General features: G+C 39.8%; 1 protein-coding gene across 3 annotated transcripts in view; it reads left to right on the plus strand.

Moving 5' to 3' along the window:
• shroom1 (shroom family member 1) overlaps nucleotides 1-20,992 on the plus strand; it is a 35,258-nt gene that overhangs the window by 583 nt on the left and 13,683 nt on the right. The gene's annotated exons all lie outside the window — the stretch shown is intronic.

Raw genomic sequence — 20,992 nt, forward strand, 5'->3', positions numbered from 1 at the left:
TCCTAGCAAATGCTAAAACCTTTAGCTGATTACCTGATTCCATTGAAAATTAATAGATAGCCATTTGTTAAGTTGATATGTGTTGCAAAAGTATTCCACCTTAAATATTTTTGGATTTTTGGACTGTCAGACAAAAACAAGCTCTCCACCTTAAGTATTATGAGTAATACAGCTGACTGAGAGGTGATGGTGAAGAAGAATCCCTGTAATGGATAGTGTAATAGGCCGGAGAGACAGACTGCAACCCTAACTACTGTTATCACCACATTTAATTGCCATTGCCATACCCTCTGTGCTGGGCATTACTCAAGCGGTGCTTGTTGTTTGACAGCACTGTGAGAACAACATAGCATTGTCCTTCCCCAACCTCATCCCCTTGCCTTAAATTGATACCTGGCTTCTAAATTATGCACAGGAGGGCCTTTCTACTTAATGAGCGGGCTATGTTTTATTTAAAGTGGGAACAAAAGGCGCCACAGCTGTGGAAGGGTTGCTTTGGGGGAAACCGGACACTGGTGTTTTGTGCAGTGGCTGAAACTGAAGCACTCATGCGGTGTGTTGGTCAGATGGTGGGAGCAGGAGGAGCACACTGGACTTTCTGTGTGCTGCTGCCGGATGCCGGGCTCAGGCCGCTGACCTGGCCCGAGCCTGCTGCACCCACGGAGTCTGACCTGGAGGCTGCACAGAGACCCTCACACAGAAGTTGGTACAGGACAGACGTTCATGTAGGTGTAATGCATGCGTATATAACAAGAGACTCAAAGATGCCCACATAGACACCTGTTGATTCAAATCTCATTTTATGTTGCATTGCTTGTGCATTCCTGCACAGATGAATGGCTGACCATGTGAAATGGTTGACACACTGCATGATAACTTCACGTAGTGCCAAAGCATGCAAGCATGTGGCAATACACACATTTGGTAATGGTTGCAGACAGGTCGTGGTATGCATTATGGCCTAAGTAGGTGTTGTTTGTGTTTGCAGGAGGATTAAAGAAGAAAGAACAAAAGATGGAAGCAAATAGAAAAGGAAGGCTATAAAGTAGAGGAGGGTCACAAAGCCATGGGCTATACATGTAAACTTACCCTGGGTGTTGAAACATGAGCTTTGTCTTCAGCTCTGTCTTCTTCCATCTCTCTGTCTCTTTATCTAAGGAAACAAAAAGACAAGAGAACACTAAAAGTACATTTGTTTAGTGCTGGGATTGTTATTAATTTGTCAAGATGCTGTAGCAGTTCCCAAGTTCAGGGACTGAACAGGGGTTTTAGGAAAGTATGTGAATGTGTTGTTTTACTTGGAGGGGATTGCCGTTTTTAAAGCAGTGGAAAATTACTCAGTGAGTTTTGACTCGGATGTTTACATTCTTTCTGTGACCTTTTCCATACCCACCTCTACAAGGATGAACTGCCTGGTCTGGCCTTGTGGGTTATGGTTAGTTCAAATGGGCTCAAATTGTTTTTCTGCAGCAATAAAGAACCTCATAGAGTCTTTAGGCAGAAGTAACAACATACCAAAAACTTAGTTTGGGAAATTGTGGCTGATCCTAATAAAATGAGATTAACCACAAAAATCCCATTAAATTCCAGTGACAAAGCAGCTAAAACTTCACAATATCTTAACAAATTACCTTTCACTGTTGTTGTTAAATCATTATCACTTTATTAGGCATTGCTTTGAACTTTACTACAGGTTTCAGAATGAGATAATGTGATAGGATGTAGCATGAAGATGTCAGAGTTTAACTCAGTTAACAACTCATTGGTTTCTGTTATTCTTATCTATATGAACATATTCCCGTCACAGAAAGGGCCATCTTGTCGTAATTCCCCTTCCTCCTTATTGACCGCATGACGTGAGACTTTTACTGGCACTGTTGATTTCAGGAGAACAAATATGTCTTACCTTTGTGAAGGAAAGAGCTGATGTAACGAATACTCAGGAGTGAGGAATTCAGCGTTGTGTGTTTTTTTTTTTACCAAGGAAATGATTGACTCAGAGTAGAGGCTTTAATCATGTGATTTAAATATGAATTAACTACTATAATTAAGCACCAGTGGGGTTTTATTAAGAATGTAGGAGTGGTTACATTAACAGGAATAACGAGGGATAAATTAAAATGTGTAAAATGAATCAGACTTGTTTCATGAAGCTCAAGAACAGGCTTCTTTGCTGATCAAAGTCCATCAGATACGCTACTATCAAACGTTTAAGAGGTAATAAATTCAAACTGCTCTGGGTGTCATATTTACGATGCGTTTTGTAAGTTATGTAATGCATCAGATAATCTTTAGGAGCATCAACATCAGATGATACTATAATAATTCAGCTCTAGTTAGCATGGAGGTTAGTGACCCTAATGTGTTGTGATCTGGCTTGAGATCCAGGAAAACAGTTTCCTTGAAAAAGTTGATAAGAAGATTGATACTCACTTTAAAGTGCATGAATGCCATGGGCAGGTGTTTAGCTTACGTGGCATGACATAATTGCATTAACTATAAGGAAGGTCATGTCAAAGCTGATAAGGAAATCAACATGGATCATTTGATTCTCTCATGTAAGAGCACAGAGGAGGAAGAGAATAGTCTGATTAAAATGGTGTATTCAAGTTTGAAGGTTGTTACAGGATTAATAAGTAATAGAAAAAAACTCAAGGGAAGTCTGAAGTTTTTAAGCTGTGAATATAAGGAAATGCCTCGTGTTAAATACCATATTATTGAGACGAAATCATCAGTAAGTAAACATTTTAATATTACATCATAGGGTAGAATTCTAGCTAATTAAATATCACACTATAATATATTATAACACTTGTGAAGGGTGTGATGGTGTCATAGATGTCATGGTGATATATATGGCTCAATATGAGAAAGAGCAACCATCATATTTATAATAACAGTAAATACTTTTCTCAAATAAAGTGTATTGCAGTTTGTCTATCAAGGTTACAATTGGATTTACAGTATTTTAGTGACAAAAAGATTGCTGGTTATCACATAAGAAGACCTTGTAGTCATTCAGCCAACACTGGTGTTGGTTATTTGAGATACTTTTTTGAGAATTATGACTTGAAGGTATTGGTAGGATGACTTTTTCATTAAACTCCTTGTTGCTATTTAATGGTCATTTGTGAACACTTCAAATGGAGACTCACTCACTTGCTAACAAAGATGATAGAAATTGTGAGTAGATAGGCTTAGTCTCATACACTGAAAGCATCCACACTGTGAGGACAGCATTTGACTTAAAGCTGCTATCATCAATTATTTAGTATCAGCTGACTTTCCAGTCTCCCTTAGCTCTGCTGAGCGTTTAGGCATCTTTCGGCTCATTGTTTTTGTTTTATGGGTCACAGATTTACTGTTTTGGTTCACTTTCACCACTCTTGTCAGTGTTTTCAGCTTCAGCATGTAGCTGAGCTCTAAAAGCCAACACTACCTGGTAAACACAGCGAAGCATTTAGTAGCTACAGAGGTAGATATTTGCCTCAGGTGTTTGCAAAGAGCAAAACAGAGCTATGAGAGAGTGAATGCTTGATATTGTTTTCTCAGGTGGCCAGAAACTTGACTCCAGATGAACCTTAATATTGCTCTGTGACTGCTGGATTTGTAAATATGGACATGTTTGCGAGGTTTAATGGGAAGGATAATATGTCAGCACTGTGCTTAAAGCCTGCTTTTATTTACCACAAGGGATCCAAAAACATCAACTAATACAGGTTAATTTCTACCCTTTCACTGCTAACTTTGTGGTGCCAGTTAATGGCCTAGAAGAGAACATGTGCCACTTAGTTAAAGTAGTCACTGATTAATTGAAAGGAAGCATGCAGAGACTAACAGAGAGCACTCTCCTCTCAAAGATGTGTGTATATTTCCTCAAATGTCCTTCACTTTGACCAGCATGTGCATGACGCAGGTTTAATGTGTGTTCACACTTCCTCCTCCTCAGCGTTGCTGACATTCCACACATCACGGGGGGTCCTACACGGGCTGATTTCAAAATGCTGTTTGTTCGAGAAACATAAGCATAACTATTAGAATCCCAACACCATCCTCAGACAGAGTTTGATGCCTTTCCAGCTTTTCACCTTTTGTCTTGCTATCCATCTACTGTCGTTACTTTCAGGGCTCTTTTCTGCAGGCGAGGGCAGGGGGCTTTTTTACCTGGGTTTGACCACTCACTCGTCTGTAATTGTGATCTATTGTCAGACCTTCCTTCTTTTGTCAGAGGAGCAGAAAGGCCTCTCAAAGTCCCATATGATATATGGACATGAAGGAGAAAAATAGGTGGCAGAGGTTATCACTGGCTAAAACGAGACCCCCTGAGGGCAGGCTGGAAAGTGTGTATAGTTATGTGTCTGTCTGCCTGTTCTGGTTCTCTGACACGACCACACCTACTCTATTGTATGGCCTTAAAAGACCCCCATTGTGATGTGGCAGTGTCATATGACATGTAGGTATTAGTGCTTGTGTGTGCTAATGTGTGGGTAGCTTACTTGAATAGGCAGCTTTTATAGATATATCCTGCTCCTTTCCCTACTTTTTTGGGTGATATAATGACAGACAGCAGCAACACACAGCGGAGACAGTAAAAGCAAATTAAATGTCTTATACAATGTCTTAAAAAAAGGCCTATCACAGAGTAGTTAACCCTGTGGGCTCTTTTGAAGAAACAAAGCTTACCACCAAATTCATTGTGTCATTTTCAAATTTTCTTTCATTCTTTTCATTTATGCTTACGCGATAGCAAATTTCTTCTTTCCTGCCTTTCCTGGCACATTGCAGCATATTTTGGTGCATTACTGCCACCCCTTGAATATTGAATAATACAGAATCCTCAACAGGAAAGTGTCTTGTGCATCCCTATGGATGTGTGTGTGCTTGTGTATCCTATTGTGCATGCATGAGACAAATGGTCAATAATGAGGCTAAAAACTCCAAAGGGAGAGTCCCTTTAGGTGACTCAGGAATTTACAGAAGTTTGATTGGTTTCTCAAAAGTGTGGCTCAGCTAAGATTGAATTTTTGAGGCTCATTCTTATATTGATGTTTAGCATTTTTAGAAATCTGATATGTAATAGACGACGCAGTTGTTCTTTTTAAGAGTTGCAACCAGGATACACTGAGTGACGGTTACACTCTTTCTAAATCACCTCAAAGCTAGTCAGACAATTCTGTACTGCAATTTCTTTTTACTTATTGGGAAACATATAAATCAATACAAATGTATCTGAAATAGGCAGATATTGCCCAAAATACTGACCTGCCGATTTGTTTACAAGTAAGAAACACGTTTTGTTTATCTCTGCAACAAAGTTTGTCAAAATCTGTTATTACAAAGTCACTACTTGAAATGGGACAATCCTATTTAACACACATTTTCCTGTGCTGATGTACAGAAAATGATGCTTTTCATTATTTATCATCAGCAAACAACAGAGTTAGCATCAGCAGTAACAGCCACAAAGGCAGCATGACAAAACAGAAAATCCAGCAGGAAAAACTCCAAAGCACACTGCTTGACTAAAATCAGATCACAAATAATGACTTGAAATATTGTCTGCAAGGAGGAACACTGGGTGTGTTAGACTGTTTCTATTTCACTGCAGTTTTGACTACAGAGCATCTCTTCATCCTTTTTGTGTGTGCAGAGAGGCAGACAGTCGATGGGGTGTGTGTGTTTTGTCTGTGTGCACACCACACCTCTATAATACACTGTGCCGGCAGGTTTCCTGAAGGGCCTTCTCAGGTTTCATAGCCCCTGATGAAAAGGTGTGGGTGAGGGGTTGTCACTGAGACTTGAGCTGGCCACGGACGCATTAATATGGCTGTGATGTTGACTAATAAAAGAGGCATTTACAGCTGTCTGACATGGCTGGAAGTAGAGGCTTGATGTCTTTTTTTTGTGGGTGTCTGTGTGAGTCCAGTTAGAGCTGGAATGGCTTCACCATCTGGGATGTGACTCAGTTGTTATAATAAAAATAGTAGTATGAAGAAGAAAGTCAAGAAAATAGGCTCAAACAATGACTCGATTAATTGATTAGTTAACAATCTGCACGTATTTTAAATGTCATTGATTTTTTTTAAGCAACATTTATGTGAATGTGTCAGCTCTTGCATCTCTAATGAGCGCATTTGTTGCTTTTCTCAGTTTTCCACTGTTTAAAACTAAATCTATAAGTTTTTTGGGTATCGAGGACTAACTGTTAATAATAAAAATAACATGCTAAGTAATCAATACAGAATATAACCAACAGTTGCATGCCTTATGTAATTTTGGACACATTTGTTTTAAACTTTCGCCTGCCAATAATATTCCTAATTAACATGCAATCTGACGGATTCCTTTGGACCTTTGAGACCATTAATCTGCCGTGCATGCAGCCAAGACATACAGTTATATAATTGTTCAGTGTAGAAAAGCAAAATAATTGTTGAAGCAAAAAGCCTGAGGTCATATTTTTCATCTCAAATGTCTTTACATCAGAGGAAACACCATTTTTTACCTCCGTAGTCACGCCAGTGCTTCTACATCACTACCACACTCCATTTTACTCTCCCAGGTTTCAAAGTCCAAAGTGTGTTGCGCTGTTTTCTGGTGAAATGTAATCTCTGTGTGATTTGTTTTATAGTCTTAACCCCCCGTTACCACCACCTCCGGTACCCTTCCTCCTCCTCTAACTCCTCTCTCCTCCCCCTGCTCTGAGGTAAGAAACCTGCGCTGCCAGCAGTAAAATGAGCCCATTGTGATCAGCTCCCCAAAATTAAACACGGTGGCAGACTTGGTGCTGAGAAACACAATGGAGGAGATTAGAAATCACTTGACTCCAGAGCATGATGATCAGTGCTATTAGGTGACTGTATATGTTTCAAATGCAGGACAATTAAAAGTTAACACCAAGTATTTAGTCTTTGTAGAAGTACTGGTACAATAGGAGATCATCTACAGCCTCCCAGTGTATAGCCGGAGGTGTAGGTGTGACTCTGTAATTATAAGCACATTAGACACATATTTGTTCTTTCGATAGCACTCTGACACATGTTCTGAAGTTGAAATTGCGTAATAGCAGGTGGGATAAATGCAATAAGCTCAATTCAAGATTGTAACTACAAGATAACAAAGACCTGCTCTATTCTGGATAAAATAACGATTTTCTTTTTCATTGTTACATTATTTTCATTATATAGCTTTCTGCAGCACAAAGCAAACTTCTCAGAGAAAAAGCGCTTACCCAGGATTACTTAGTTTGAGAGACTTAACAGCCTGTTCAGGCAAAAATTGTTGGTTTTGATTAATTTATGACAGCCTGATGAATGACAAAACTAGCTTCGTGCTATCTGTCCATACGGGACAGACTTAGAAACTGGCAGTGCATTAATCCCAAAAAAGTCAAGGAGACTGAAGCGAGTTGTTCTTATTTTCAGTCCTACTTAATGGTGCGATTTTAAAAATGTAGCAGCACCAGTTTGTTCAACATGTGGTTATGGAAAAATCCACTGAGAAAGGTGCTGAAACCTGAGATCGTGGCACTTTAATATTGAACAACTTCTGGTGTTAAACTGTCCACCAAATCAGATTTAGTCTTTTTTCTTTTAGACTTGATGTGGAGATGGAGAGCGCGATGAGTAGGAGTGACGAGGCAAATTCTTGATTTGTTAGGTGCTTGACTCAAACTTTCCCTTTGTTTTTATAGGGATTAAATAGGGTGGTTTATAGTTGTGATGGGCAATAACAAAGACAATGCATGTAGGTGTCATCCGTCTGCTGTAAATTCCTAGTTTGCAATTAAACTTGGTTAAATTGCCTTAATGTGTCAACACCCAAAGTCTTTATGAACAAAAGCACTGAAATGAATTGAAAGCCGGACAAAAAGTGATCGCTGAACTTATGATACTGTGAGAGCAGTCAGTGGATTTTCCCTGAATTTTTGTGTGGTCTACAGTTATGTTTCTAAACTAAATTAGGTAAATATTTGATAAGTAAATGTTTATCTCAGGTATTTTATTCTCTCATTCATTAAAACAGATGAGGTGACAGATACAGTCTTAACTCTGGTTACCAGAACACATCTCTCTATGAAGGAAAACTCTACTTTTTTAATACTGTCTCTGTCAGGAATGAGTAAGAAGTGCAAATAAAGAAAAAAGAGACTAAGTGAAATTTATTCTTAGGCAATCAAGGGCAATACATTTCTGGATTTGGAAGAAAAGGAAGTTGTACATGTAGGACACCTGCTAGGACTGCTGTGCACTATTAATTTTCTCTTGTTTAATGTGAAGATTATTTTTTCAATTTAATTCTTTTTTCAATAAATGGCAAAAAAATACTGAGAGGCAAGTTCACCTCTTTTGAGAATCTTTAACGAGTAAATGTTTAAAGTTATTGCCAATTTATTTTTACTGTTTTGTGAATCAATCAATTAATTGAGTCACTGCTTGCAGCTCTGCCCTCAAGACACTGTTTAGTTCTGAATCTGCACTTCTGCTTGGTAATGTGGTGGGTCTATCAGGGTGGGTGCTCCTGATAATTTGCACTCATTGGCCGAAAACAAAAATGTGGAGAATGTTGGGCACTTTGATTTATTTAATTTCAGCTGACATTTGGAATCTGCTGAGCTGACCGGGAGGGTCACAGTGCCCAACGGGACTCTCCTCAAGTAGATTATAAATCTGAATCTGCTTTCTCAAAAATGTGTCTTGGCTCAGATCTGTCGTTGACCTCAGTGTCGGCCATGTTGGGAGCAGTGGGTGAGGTGAATGTTAACCATTTGCTCTCACACAGTGACTCTGTCTGCCCGGCGGGTTGTTTTGCAATTCAAATGTCCGGCGCAACACTGAGCAAATGCTTCCTTGTTGTCCTGAAGCTGCCGCTCTGCAGGGCAGCGTATCATGTATCCCAACTGTCCTTTTCATGCACCTTAAAACATCCTGGCAGGTATAAAAGGAGAGATTAGAGACATGTCTGTTACTTTCATCACGCCATATTAGACGGTGGACAGTGTCCTAGTTTTCTTACACCTTTTCCTTTTCATCCTCATATTTCTCTTTGTGTTCTACTGTTTCTCCTTCCTTTCTAGACATGATGTCACAGTCATGCCCATGTAACGGCAAGAGTTCCTTGCATGAATAACTTCTGCTGTCACTAAGCCTTTTCCTCTGACATCAGTGACTATGTATGTGTGTTGCTCTTAGTGGGAAGGAATTCACCTACAACAGGGCCTGTAGGAGATGTGTTATTCTACTGGTGACCTATTTAAAATAACCACAAGCTGCACACATGATTCAGATCTGCTCTGCTTATTTGTTAAGAAATAAATTTGGCATCGGTGACTTTGTAATATATATAATAGTGTTTTAGTGTGTGCGGAGTATATTTTATTTTATTGGCCCTACAACAGCCACCGGTGCAGGCTAAAGGTGGAAGTAGAGTATGCTTTTGAGGTCACCAAACTCAGTTACTAATTAACATTATAAATATGTGACAGAGGAGTAAATGTGACAATTTCAGCCAACAAAATTTACCCTTGTTTTCCACCGACAAAAGACACACTGTCAAATTTCTGATGCAGGAGGTTAATCAGAGCGACTATAAACAGACTATAAGGGCATCCAATAGTATGATAATGTACTAAATATAGTTATACAACATTCTAAAATAATATTTTTTCTATTTTTTAGACACTTTCTGCTTATGTTTTGCCACATGAGTGCATCCAAATTTTGCTTTGAGCTGTCTGGGAGCCTGACTGATTTAATAGAAGTAAATAGGAAGCAAGCAGATATTTATTGACAGAAAATGTCCTGTAACCACATCTGAGGGCAACAAACTTTCAGTTCATGTGTTGATTGGCAAGTGGCAGTCTTCTTGACTCACTCTATACCTTAGATGAGTTAAAAAAAAGAAATACCTGTAGGAGGGTGAAGGGGCCTTCCCTGGTGCTTGAATATCAGTGTGCAGTGTTTTTAGGCAGGTAGCAGTGGGGGACTGTATTTACTGTTTAAGTCTGGAATGTGGGTTTTCCTTCAAAACTAGTCTCTGTATAGCTTATATTACTTTCTATGTTCTACAGCTGTCCATTCATTGCCTGTAATTGCCTCATATTAGATGGGTCCAGGGGAGCAATAAGGCCAGACGAGGAATGCTGTTGTCTTGGAGCTCCACAGGCCATTTAGTACTGTAACCTGACTTTAGCCACTCCAGGAGGTCGAGCAATTGCGAGAGGGGAAAACACAGAGTTCTAATTATGCAGTCTGAAAGGGAATAGGATAGTGTGTCGATGTAGAGATTTTGTAGAGATCTGTGTGGCTGCAGAGGGATAGAGTGTTTTTTTTTCCATGAAGACAGTGTGTGTTAACTGTCTAACCTAAAACAGTACTCATAGCACTTCCACCGGTTGCTTCTAAATGGATGAAATTGTTTTCTGAAGAGGAACTGGTATTTAGATTACTAAAACAACTAAATCCAAAGTGGGCTTTCTCTCAGTGCCAATCTTACCTCTTTGCAATTTACAGGAATACATGTTTAATGCCATTATGCAATGAGTATTGAAACTAGAGCTCTATCTTTATGATATAACAAAGCTTTATGATAGGCCCATAAACATGAGCTATGTTAAGAGTTTCTGAGAGAAGAGAAAGTGGAGTTTCTGATACCCTGTTTCTCTCAAAATGTGCTTTTTGTAGAAAATCTTAATGTTCCCTTTATACTTTCTCTGTTCTAACAGCTTTACCAAATGTAACCCTGCAGGTTTATGTTCCTCTGGTCTTCCTGTATATCACTTTTTTTTCTCTACCAGGAAGTGTACTGCAGACCGTCCTCTTATCAGATATATTCCTCTGCCACCTGCAGATGTTAACTGTTGAGATCATTGCACAGATGAATGTCAGTAACATTTACACACAGCAGTGTCCTCAATAACTTCTGTACAACTTACTAACGAACCTAACTGATAATTGAATGCTCTCATTAGCCCCAGATGTGGATATGTTGAATAAACAGCAAGTAAGTAAGCAGGAAAAAGTTGGAATCTTTGAATAACATTTGCATGTTTGCCTTCAAACTGTCAAATTGAGGGCTGGTTACTGATTATACCAGCCTGTTACCTTTACCTGTTGTGCCTGACCTAGCTGCTTATCAAGCACATTCTTTTCCATGTGCCTCTGCCAAGCACCCGAACCAGCCATATTGTCAGTGGTAATGCACTGTGATAATCCATGTCGCCATAAAGTGTCATGTGTTTGGCCTGCTGATAGAACAGAGAGTGGATTGTTTCACGTTATGGTTTTTATGTCGTTAGACGTTGAAATTTTCCGCCAGGTCAGAAGCGTCACTTTCTGACGTAATCCACCGCACTTTTCATAATAAAAGAATTCACAGCGATGCTACCAGTTCTTTGAGGCTGTAAGCTAAATGCTAATGTTAGCATGCTCACAATGACAATGATAACGTGTTTGTGTTTAGGAGTTTACGATGCTTACTATTTGAGTTCAGCTAGTTAGCATTTGCTAATTGGCATTAAATGCACCGTGCCACTGAGGACAAATATCTGGTCATAAACCAAAGTCCTGGAGACTTGAAATTTTTTGAGCTGATGATAGTGCTTGACCAAATTTCACTGCAAATCATGTGTTTATCTTATGATGGTGTTAAGTCAAAGAGATGTTTTTTCCTGGTCCATCTGATAGATGTAAATTTAGATTTGTGATAATTGCCATGGAACACTCCTAGTATCATTATAGAAACGGATGTGTGAGGTAGACTGAGGGAAAAGTATTTCTACCAAAAAAATACCTGACAACCTGTTATATAGAAATAAACACTTGAAGCACACTGAAATACCTAAAAGGTGTTGAAAATCACGCACTAATTGTATACAGCAAGAGAAAAACTTTTTCAGGTCTCGTATTAAAGTGTTTCAGGAAGATATTTTGTTTATAGTTCCAACCCACCTTAACATGACATTACTTTTCAGTTTTGCTTTCTATAAAAACCGCAAGCAAACCTATACTAAAAACACCAAACTAATGCTCTTAACATTAACACTCATTAACAGATTCTGCATAAACACCCGGAAATGAAGATTAAATGGAATTTTTTCCATTTCAAACAAATAGACCGACAGAGGGGGGCCGAACAACAGCCACTTTATGCCAACTGGAAAACCCGTAAGAAGAGAAGCAGGTCGTATCGTATAGCCTTTATGCCTCACCACCCTGTATGAGGTGTGTTAAGTCCATTAACAGCTTTCACCTCTTACCAGAATTAATACATGCCATGAGTCTTGCAATACATACATGCAAATGTATAGCGTCTTGCACAAGGAGTTCATTATTTTCTACTTTGTCTGTTTGTGGTAGAACTTCATTGTTTCACTTTACTTCTTGTCAAATTTAGATTTAGTGAAAACAGACTGATATGCACTTGGTGTGCTTATTATTGGTTGTAATACATTTTATTTATGGATGTAATTTGTTTTCACGTGGTCCCTCCCTTCCTTAATGTTTAATCTGATATTGGCATTTAATAGCCCTGTTCAGTAGTTAAAAAATTACAGTTCATGACGTAGATGTGATGCTAAGATTAATTAGTGATTGATTCTAGAGCAAGAACAATACATGTTCTGTAAAGACCTCTGCTCTGTGATAAACTCCTGATGTGCCCCTGGTGAAGTCATACCGTGTCATGGCTGTCACAGTACCGGCTGAGGGGCCACCATGGGTGAATTCCTTTATTATGTGTCTGTGGTGAGCTGGTCAGGCCACAGCTCATTATGTAACATGACTGAGATAGTTACGGCAGCCTGGCAGGGCCAGATGACACTGACCTAACTGGTAGGGACTCTCCACTGATGAAGTGCCCTGCAGCCATCTGGTAGAAATTGGTCAGTAGATGTCTTAAAACAAGTCTACACTGTTTCTGGCTTATGAAACATTATAGTTGGTATTTTACAAACATGGTAAGACTCCATTTAAAACATGAACAATTCTTAAATACATGCCATGCTTTCAACTGGATACAAGCAGTTTCATCAGTTTTTGTAGCTCCTCTTCTTGGTCAAAGACATTTTGGTGATTGTAGTAAAACTAGTGGGGTTTTCCTTTGTTTTTTTTGTTTTTTTTCATATTGTGTCTTCTATTGTGTGTGTCCTCAGCACATGATGTAAAACTTACTCATAGTCATGGTCTCTGTTACACTCCATCTTGGAATGGCAGAGACACAACGTGAGAGTGAACCATTTTCACTCCTGACATATCGTCATTCGAGGGAAAAGAAACAGTCTGATTGCACAACAATATAAGGCCGCGGTCGTAATAGTCTTGCTTAATTTTCTGATATGAATGTTCAGTGTATATGCAATAATTTTATAAAATAATGTTTTTTTTCACCACATAATTTAAATATTAAAAAAATAAATAAATCTGTGTAAGAACTTGTGTTTTTACTTTGGCATTTTTGTTGCTTGCACTGTCAGCAGAGAAAAATAACAGATACCAATTTTGAAAATAGACTAATTGCTCAAATATAAAATGCCAGTTCCAGCTTCACAAGGCACCAAGTCACCTTGGGCTCATGGTCGTTTTTCATTATTGTATAGACAAATTTACTTAATGACAAAACAAACAGTTGGTGAGTGGAGAATTAACTGGAACATATGAACTGAAATAATTGGTCCGATCCTAACCTATCAGGAAAATAACTAGTGGAGTTGAGTGACAGATGTTGCCCAAACAACAAACTGGGCTGAATTTCAGGTGACCAAACTGCGCGTGTTATTTGCCCCGTTTAGACTGCTGACAGCTGAACGATAAGAGACACTGGGGACCCAAGAACAATAGAGTTTTCTTCTTTAAGGATAACACTTTTCCGTAATGATTGAGTCATTGAGACTTTTCCCACCTTTAAACAGGAAGTGGGTCATTTGTTATTGTGTGTGTGTTTTTTTTCCTCCTGTGGTGTTTGTCTTTAGCTTCCTGCCGGGCCGGGTCTCTTCTTTCTCACTTTCTGTGTTTCTTGTCCTTTCATACATTCCTCGCCCTGGCCGTCTTTTGTCACTGTGGCTCCCTTGTTGTTGGTGTTATCACACATTTGCTCTGAATAAGTTAATCTCCTGCTTTGCGAAGGTGTTAAAAGTGTAAGATGCTCTCAATGTTTTGATCCTCCAGCTCTGGGGTCAGGTCAAAGTCCTTGATCAGGTGTGTCCCATCCATGGGTCATCTCTGAACCACGTTGCATCAAATTATGTTTATTGAATCCTGCACAAATCAATAGTGTTGCTTCAGCAAGACATGCCGTGTGTTGCATAACTTTTTTTTTTTTTCACAAAAGCCAATTCATTTCTTTAGTAATTGTTTCACATCTGAATTTTGATCCAGGTCAGTCCATTTTCAGATTTGAATACACATACCAAAGACTAAAAAGGGATACGCTGCAGAAATTGTGAATTTGCACGGCCCATTTTTAGACTAAAGCCATATACAAACACAACTACACACATATACAACTCAGTGACCTACAGCTTTGTGCTATTCTTGTGCAGAGGAATTCCTACAGTATCCAGTTAAACTCACCATGACTAGATCATATTGCAAACCCCTGGGGGGTCCTTAATACAAAAGTAATTGTCTTCTTAGAGGCCACTTGAAAGTAATAAGAAGTTTATCATTCACAGAGGCATGTGCTCATTTTTAAGCCCAACGCTGCGAGGCATGATGCAGTTCCTGGTTAATGACTGACCAGGGAGGATACAGAATAGCTTTTTTTTTTAATAGCAGAGAACATTTTTAATATACTCTTATTGACATTGTCACATTTTGTGTGTATGTCATTAAATAATCAGTGTTTAGCTAAAAGGCTGTTAGCATTTTGCATGCCTGTAAATACAGAAGAAACAGTGTCATAGCTTCACACACATTCAGTCAGAATTTGGTGTTACAAATACTATTTTTTTCGAGGCAGGACTGCGAGCAAAATTACCCTTTTTTGAGTTTGTGCAAGTTCAAATTTCAAGGGGTCACAATGGTGCGAATGCATGATGATGTATTAGTGTCGCTGTTACCGGCAGAGGCAGCTCCTGTGTTAATCACAGCGGTGGAAACTTGTGCTTTTATAACTTAGGTGTACCGCATTATTTACGCTTAAAAATGTGGTCTTCTCGTGAAAAGCAGAGCACACCTTCATGCGTTATTTTTTCCTCTCATAGAAAAGACTGCATGTAGAAAAAAATCACTCGGTTTCATTTTGGACAAATCTGTCATTCCAACGCCCTAGTTTACTCTTTTTAAAATAATTTTTGGTCACACACCTGTCTGAGCACACTACAGCCACCAAGCAGCAGCTACTGCAGCCTGCAGTGTGAGGCATTTAGGGAACATCAGTAAATTGTAGTGTCTATCAAAAAGAAAATGTTCAGCAAGTTATATGTTTTGTCTGTGACAAGTTGGTAGCACGGTGCTACCAGTAAAAAAGTTAAAAGCAACTCTTGATTAAAGCATCAACAGTACACGAAGAAGACTAAATGCTGATATTGTATTTAGGTCAGATCAGAGCAGGAATTCAGAGGTTATTAGACTGTGACAGCTTTTCTTGATCAGCGAGAGATTTTCGACACTGATGTGAGCACTGCCCAGCAACATGCAGCCACACTTTCTCTCCACTGTGTACATACACACAGATAAATCTCTGTCTTTTTCTGTCTGAGGCACACATACTGGAGGAATTACACTGCAGGTGCCGGTGATTACACTGCATGGCAGTGCAGCTTTCCCTTTCCCGCTACTACTTTCCAGTCAGCGCTCAATACCCGTCCACTTCCACCTTTTCAAAAACGGCTTCCTCTCTTTTTTTATTTGATCAGAGACAATAGGAATGATGTCTTTCAGGTCCTGTGGGAGGTTTGAGTCCAGAAGTGAAGTCATAGCTGAGGATTTGTGTGTCTTTGATGCCTCGTCCGACATTTTGTGCGAGCATGTTGCAAAAGATTTTGTGTTTCGATCGCGTTTCTGGAGACTTGTATGAAATACTCCTTGAGATATAAAAACCTTGCCAATTTCAGTGGTAGGTAATGAAGGGTAAAGCACTGTGCTTACTGTACATTGAGAGTAAGTAAGTCGGCATTCGTGGGCCAAAAGATCAGTGGAACAATTTTAATCCTATAAAGAAAGTAGCTTAAATCACTAATATTGTAAGCAAGAATGTTTCTTGCACACTTTGTTGCTTTACATTGGTTCCAAGCTCTTCTCTGTATGTGTCCAGTCTTGTTTCTCCTTGAGTTGAATCTCTGTCATATCTATTTGCTATGGGTGAGCTTTTCTTAGATAGACTAAATGTTCTGTCCAGTAGGAAGGGTGCTCGAGTTTAAATGTGTCTTAACACAGTAGGAGTTGTGGGCAATGTGCTGGTCTACTTTAAGCTTATTCTTCTTCTGCATTCCTTTGCTGCCATCAAGAATTCTGCTTGTTTCGACAGTACCAATCTGTTGTACATTCACACAAAGAGTAATAAAGTTATCGGAGCATACATTTTTCTAGGATGGCAGAAATTGAATAATTGTAGACCTTTTTCAGACCTGACATTTAGAGTTTTGTTTTTCAGCAGTGAGTGAGAGCAAAGGTTTAGTTTTCTGAGGACACCAGCAATCTGTTTAACTCCTCAGTCGGAGGTCCAGAGGTCCATAAACTCATCATCATCTTTATCAACAGACTTAGCAAGGCCAACGGGGCTAACAAGCTTAATGGTTTTGGCTTGGTAGCTGGTTGGCTGGCATTCATGGCATCAGTCTCTATAAGCAGGCAGAATTCCCTGCTTGTCTCCCATTTCCTCATCTCTCTCTCTCTTCTGGTCTCCGTCTTCCTTGTTTCTTAATTTTTAGTTTAGTTCTATCTTTTTGTCATTGTGTCCTCCCTGTCTCTGTCTGTCTATTCCTGCCAGGTGGTCCAGTCTCGTGTCTGCATGGTGAAGGTCACGCTGGAACACATAATCACCAATGAAAGACAAAAAAAAAAAAATCTGAAAGAATTTAACATTCCTCCCCCTCCAAATCCACCTCACCTCGTGTTCTCTCTCTCACTCATTCGTTGGTTTTGTGATCCAGTTTTCTTTTCAGAAAGTGTGTCCTAGTTTGACACCTTGCCCGACCATGTCAGTTTTTTTTTTTTTTTTAAACATATGGTCTTGAAATTCTTACAGGTCTTAAGGCTTACTCTCTCCCCATCCACCATGATATCGTACTTAACTCAGTTGCCAGGCAGAAAGTGGTCATGAGCTTATCCTTGTTTACTCTTCACCTCAACATTTAATCTTGACCCCTGTTGTCGAGTTCTCTTTTAATCACATGTTGAAATTATTTTAAACTAAAATCTAGTTGGCTGTCTAACAGCGATATGTCGGCAATCAGCATTAAAAAAGAGCAAGTTTTTTGCTGACCACATAGTGGTCAGGTTGCTTTCTCTCTGCAATATGTTCATTTTAAAGGACCTGATGAAAAACCTCAATTTAAAAAAACATGAAAACATTATTTACTGAGAACTGAAACAGATGCTAAGTTTTAGCAGATACTTTAAGGTGAAATATCATCTGTAAACAACATCTGGCTGTAGTTAATGTTTGTTTATTAGGGTTTTGTCTTTGCTCAGAATGGACCCTTTGAGGTGACTGCACAACAGGAAGCATGATCGGTTTGCATTAAGGCAATGAGTTAGGGTAACCTTACGTGACTGAAATCTGTGCATTTTTAAAGTTATTTTTTTTGGGGCCTTTTTGCCTTTATTATATAGGACAGTTGAGAGACAGACAGGAAAGCGGGAGAGAAGAATGAGGGAAGGAACTGCAGCAAAGGGCCATGAGCGGGATTTGAACCCATGGCCGCTGCGTCGGGGACTATAGCCCCTGTACATGGGTCACCAGCTCAACCAGGTGAGCTATAGCGGCGGCCCAGAAATCAGTGCATTTTTATGTTATTTCAAACTATTTAATAAATAAAAATGTGTTTTACTTGAGCAAATGAAACCCAATTAACAAAACTAGGTAAAAGCAGTATTTATACATATTTTTAATTCTTGTTCATTTGAGCGGTATTGATATTCTGTTGGTACTGGCTTTGGGGCTTCCAAAAATGTGTGTATTTAATTATAAATGAATATTAACACTACAGATTTGCACATTAAGAGTTGGAACAGGTGGAATAAGTTCGCCAGCAGAGGCGATACCACCAACAGAACAAGGGTCCAGCTCTTTGTTCCACTTTGTCTGACACTGTTCTAACAATGAGAAACACTCACAGCATAGCTGAGCGCTAGTGCTGCCAGCCTCAATAGAAAACAATAGTGAAGGCAACAAGGGTCTTTGTCTGACACTACACAATCACACAGGAGTTTCGAGGGCTGGTGTTGTTCGTGAAAGTGAGTTTGACCATGTAACAGACTGACCACTGTCCCGATTCAATGCTGTGGTTAATACCAGGCTTAAATCCTTGTGATATGTGCAAATTTAGTGCTGTATTTTAAGTTTGTGATAGCATATTTGCCAGTAAATCCTCATAATTTGATAAACCCAACCTGTCAATTAAAGGTCCCACTGTCCTTTTAACCATGGTCATTTATTGTATAATGAACAGAGTTTGAATTACATTTGTAAAAATAAAAACAGGTCACCAGTAATGCTAAATGAATTGAACAAAGTTTCCAAAATGCATGACAGTAATGACAACGTTTGCGTCGTCGCACTGCAGTAATACTGACTAGATATTTCTGGGGTCGGTCGATGATTAGCTGTGTAACTTCTTTATAGCTGTCAAGTCATTACCAAGAATTAAAGAATATAGGGGAGACTAATAGATGTTAGAAAAAGAGTAATAGTGGGGGATAGCTAGTCTTTGTGACAGTTTTTTTTTTTTGGTGGAGGCTGGGAGGTCACCCATATGCCCACCCACCCCACCACCATTACCCCCTCCCCTCCTCCGACCTCCCTCCTGCCTTGGCTAGTCTCCATGTGCCGGGCTCAGGGCCTTGGGAATGAATGGCGCCCGGGCTCTGCTCCGTCTTTGAAGCCAGCCAGGAATGCGAGGCCTCTTTTTTTCTCCCCTCTCTCTCTGTTGTTCAGGCGGCCGGCAGTACTAGCAGCTATCTGCAGCAGTGAAATATTCCCTCCGCTGCGCTCATTGTGCATCGGAGAGCTGGACGTCATCGGCTGGCCAATCAGTGGCTCCCACTAGGCAGCCTCGGGTCTCAGTGGGGGGAGAAGGGACCCGCTAGAAGTCTTCCCTCTAATATCTGGCTCTCCTGGTTACTTGGTCTGGTCCCTCTTTACAAGAAGAACAATGTTCTGAATGAGAAACAAGGACGGAAATCATCTGGCTAATCCTTCTTTAAGATTAAACTTAGGAAACTTGTTTCTTTTTCTGATGGAAATCAGGAAGGTCAGCAACTTAGACATAAAGTTTGGGTGAGTTTTTCTATGTTTTTCTTGTTAATGGTGCTCTGTAAAGTTTATAACCTTTCAAACCAGTCTGATGTAGTCTGAGTAGTTCCCAGTCGGCCTTGCTGTTGCGACTGTTGATCCCGTCTTCTAACTTCTGTTCAGCCTTCCTCTGTCATTGTTCAGTTCTCTGGTCTCTTGTTGTTGTGGTTTGCGTGTGAGAGTATTTGTCTGGGCTGGTCACCCTCTGCCTCACCCTCCCTCCCCCCTTCTCTCCTCTCTGTACATTTTGTCACTGCCTGTCCCCTCCATCACTTCCACTTGAGCGCTCCCCTGTTTGGGAGCCTCTCTCTGTTCGCAGAGGAAAGAGGATGGCTGGAAACCACACACACACACTCACAGACACACTACAGATCAGAAAGACCTTCATAAACACATGGAATCCCCCTTAATACTGTAGTTTGAAAGGCTCTTGGGAGGTGGGTTTTGTGTGTATGCAAAACGACCACCTCGGATCATCTTTGATGCAGGTTTTTGAGCTCCACCAACACACTTGGAACACTTGCAAAATTTTGCGCCTTGGAATTGATTATGAGGCCTCAGTTGTCACTTTCTAAGTAAAGCTAAAATAACTTTTGGCCATTTAAACAAAAGAATTAAAATCAACTGATTCAGAATGTGAAGATTTCATGCAGTTCCCATCGCTGGTGAGGCCTCGCACCAATACTGCAGTGTCAATGTGGATTAACTGGTCGACTTGTCTTTGTTTTATTACCAACATTTACCTTTGTGTATGCAGGACAGGTATGTGGCTTCAGACTTGATGACAGAGTCAAGCAAAGGTATGCAGGTCATGAGAGAGTCCTGTTATTAGAGTCCACTGTAAAACTTAAACCTATCATTAGCTTGAAGGGCTGATTCTCTGCAGGTTAATAAAGTCTGTGTATGTTTGCAGCAAATAATGAATCTTATTATGAAGAATCAACAAGAAGTCAGGTGTGTCATTGGCATGTCATGGACTGGAAATGGTATTAAACTCTGGTTATGACATGATGGCTCCCAGTCTCAAGGAGAATAGAGAATGTGAGTGATGCAGCAGTTCGAAAGGCCCAAACATTACTGAGTGAAATAAATTCGCATTAATGAGCAAGTTGGTATAGTTTGTATTTTTTACAGTTTGGAGCAGCTCTATGCAACATAGCCACAAACACACAACATACCATGTGTTACAGGGACGGCTGTAGCTCAGGCGGTAGAGCAAGTTGTCCTCCAGTCGCAAGGATGGTGGTTTGATCCCCCCATAGTCGAAGTGTCCTTGGGCAAGACAGTGAACCCGAAGTTGCATGGCAGCTCTGTCACCATTGGTGTATGAATGTGTGTGGGAATTGGTGAATGAGAAACACATTGTTAAGCGCTTTGGTTAAAAGCGCTATATAAGTGCAGACGATTTACCATTTACATAGTAGACACTATATACATCCCACAACAGTTCAGTTACATGTAGATTTACAGGGGAGTGATTATATGGCTTACATTCCAGGGAGTTCATGGTCCCTAATGCATGAGGGAAAAAGCAATTTTT

Source organism: Stegastes partitus, unplaced genomic scaffold (assembly GCF_000690725.1).
Source record: "Stegastes partitus isolate 25-593 unplaced genomic scaffold, Stegastes_partitus-1.0.2 Scaffold28, whole genome shotgun sequence".
NCBI classification, from domain to species: Eukaryota; Metazoa; Chordata; class Actinopteri; family Pomacentridae; genus Stegastes; species Stegastes partitus.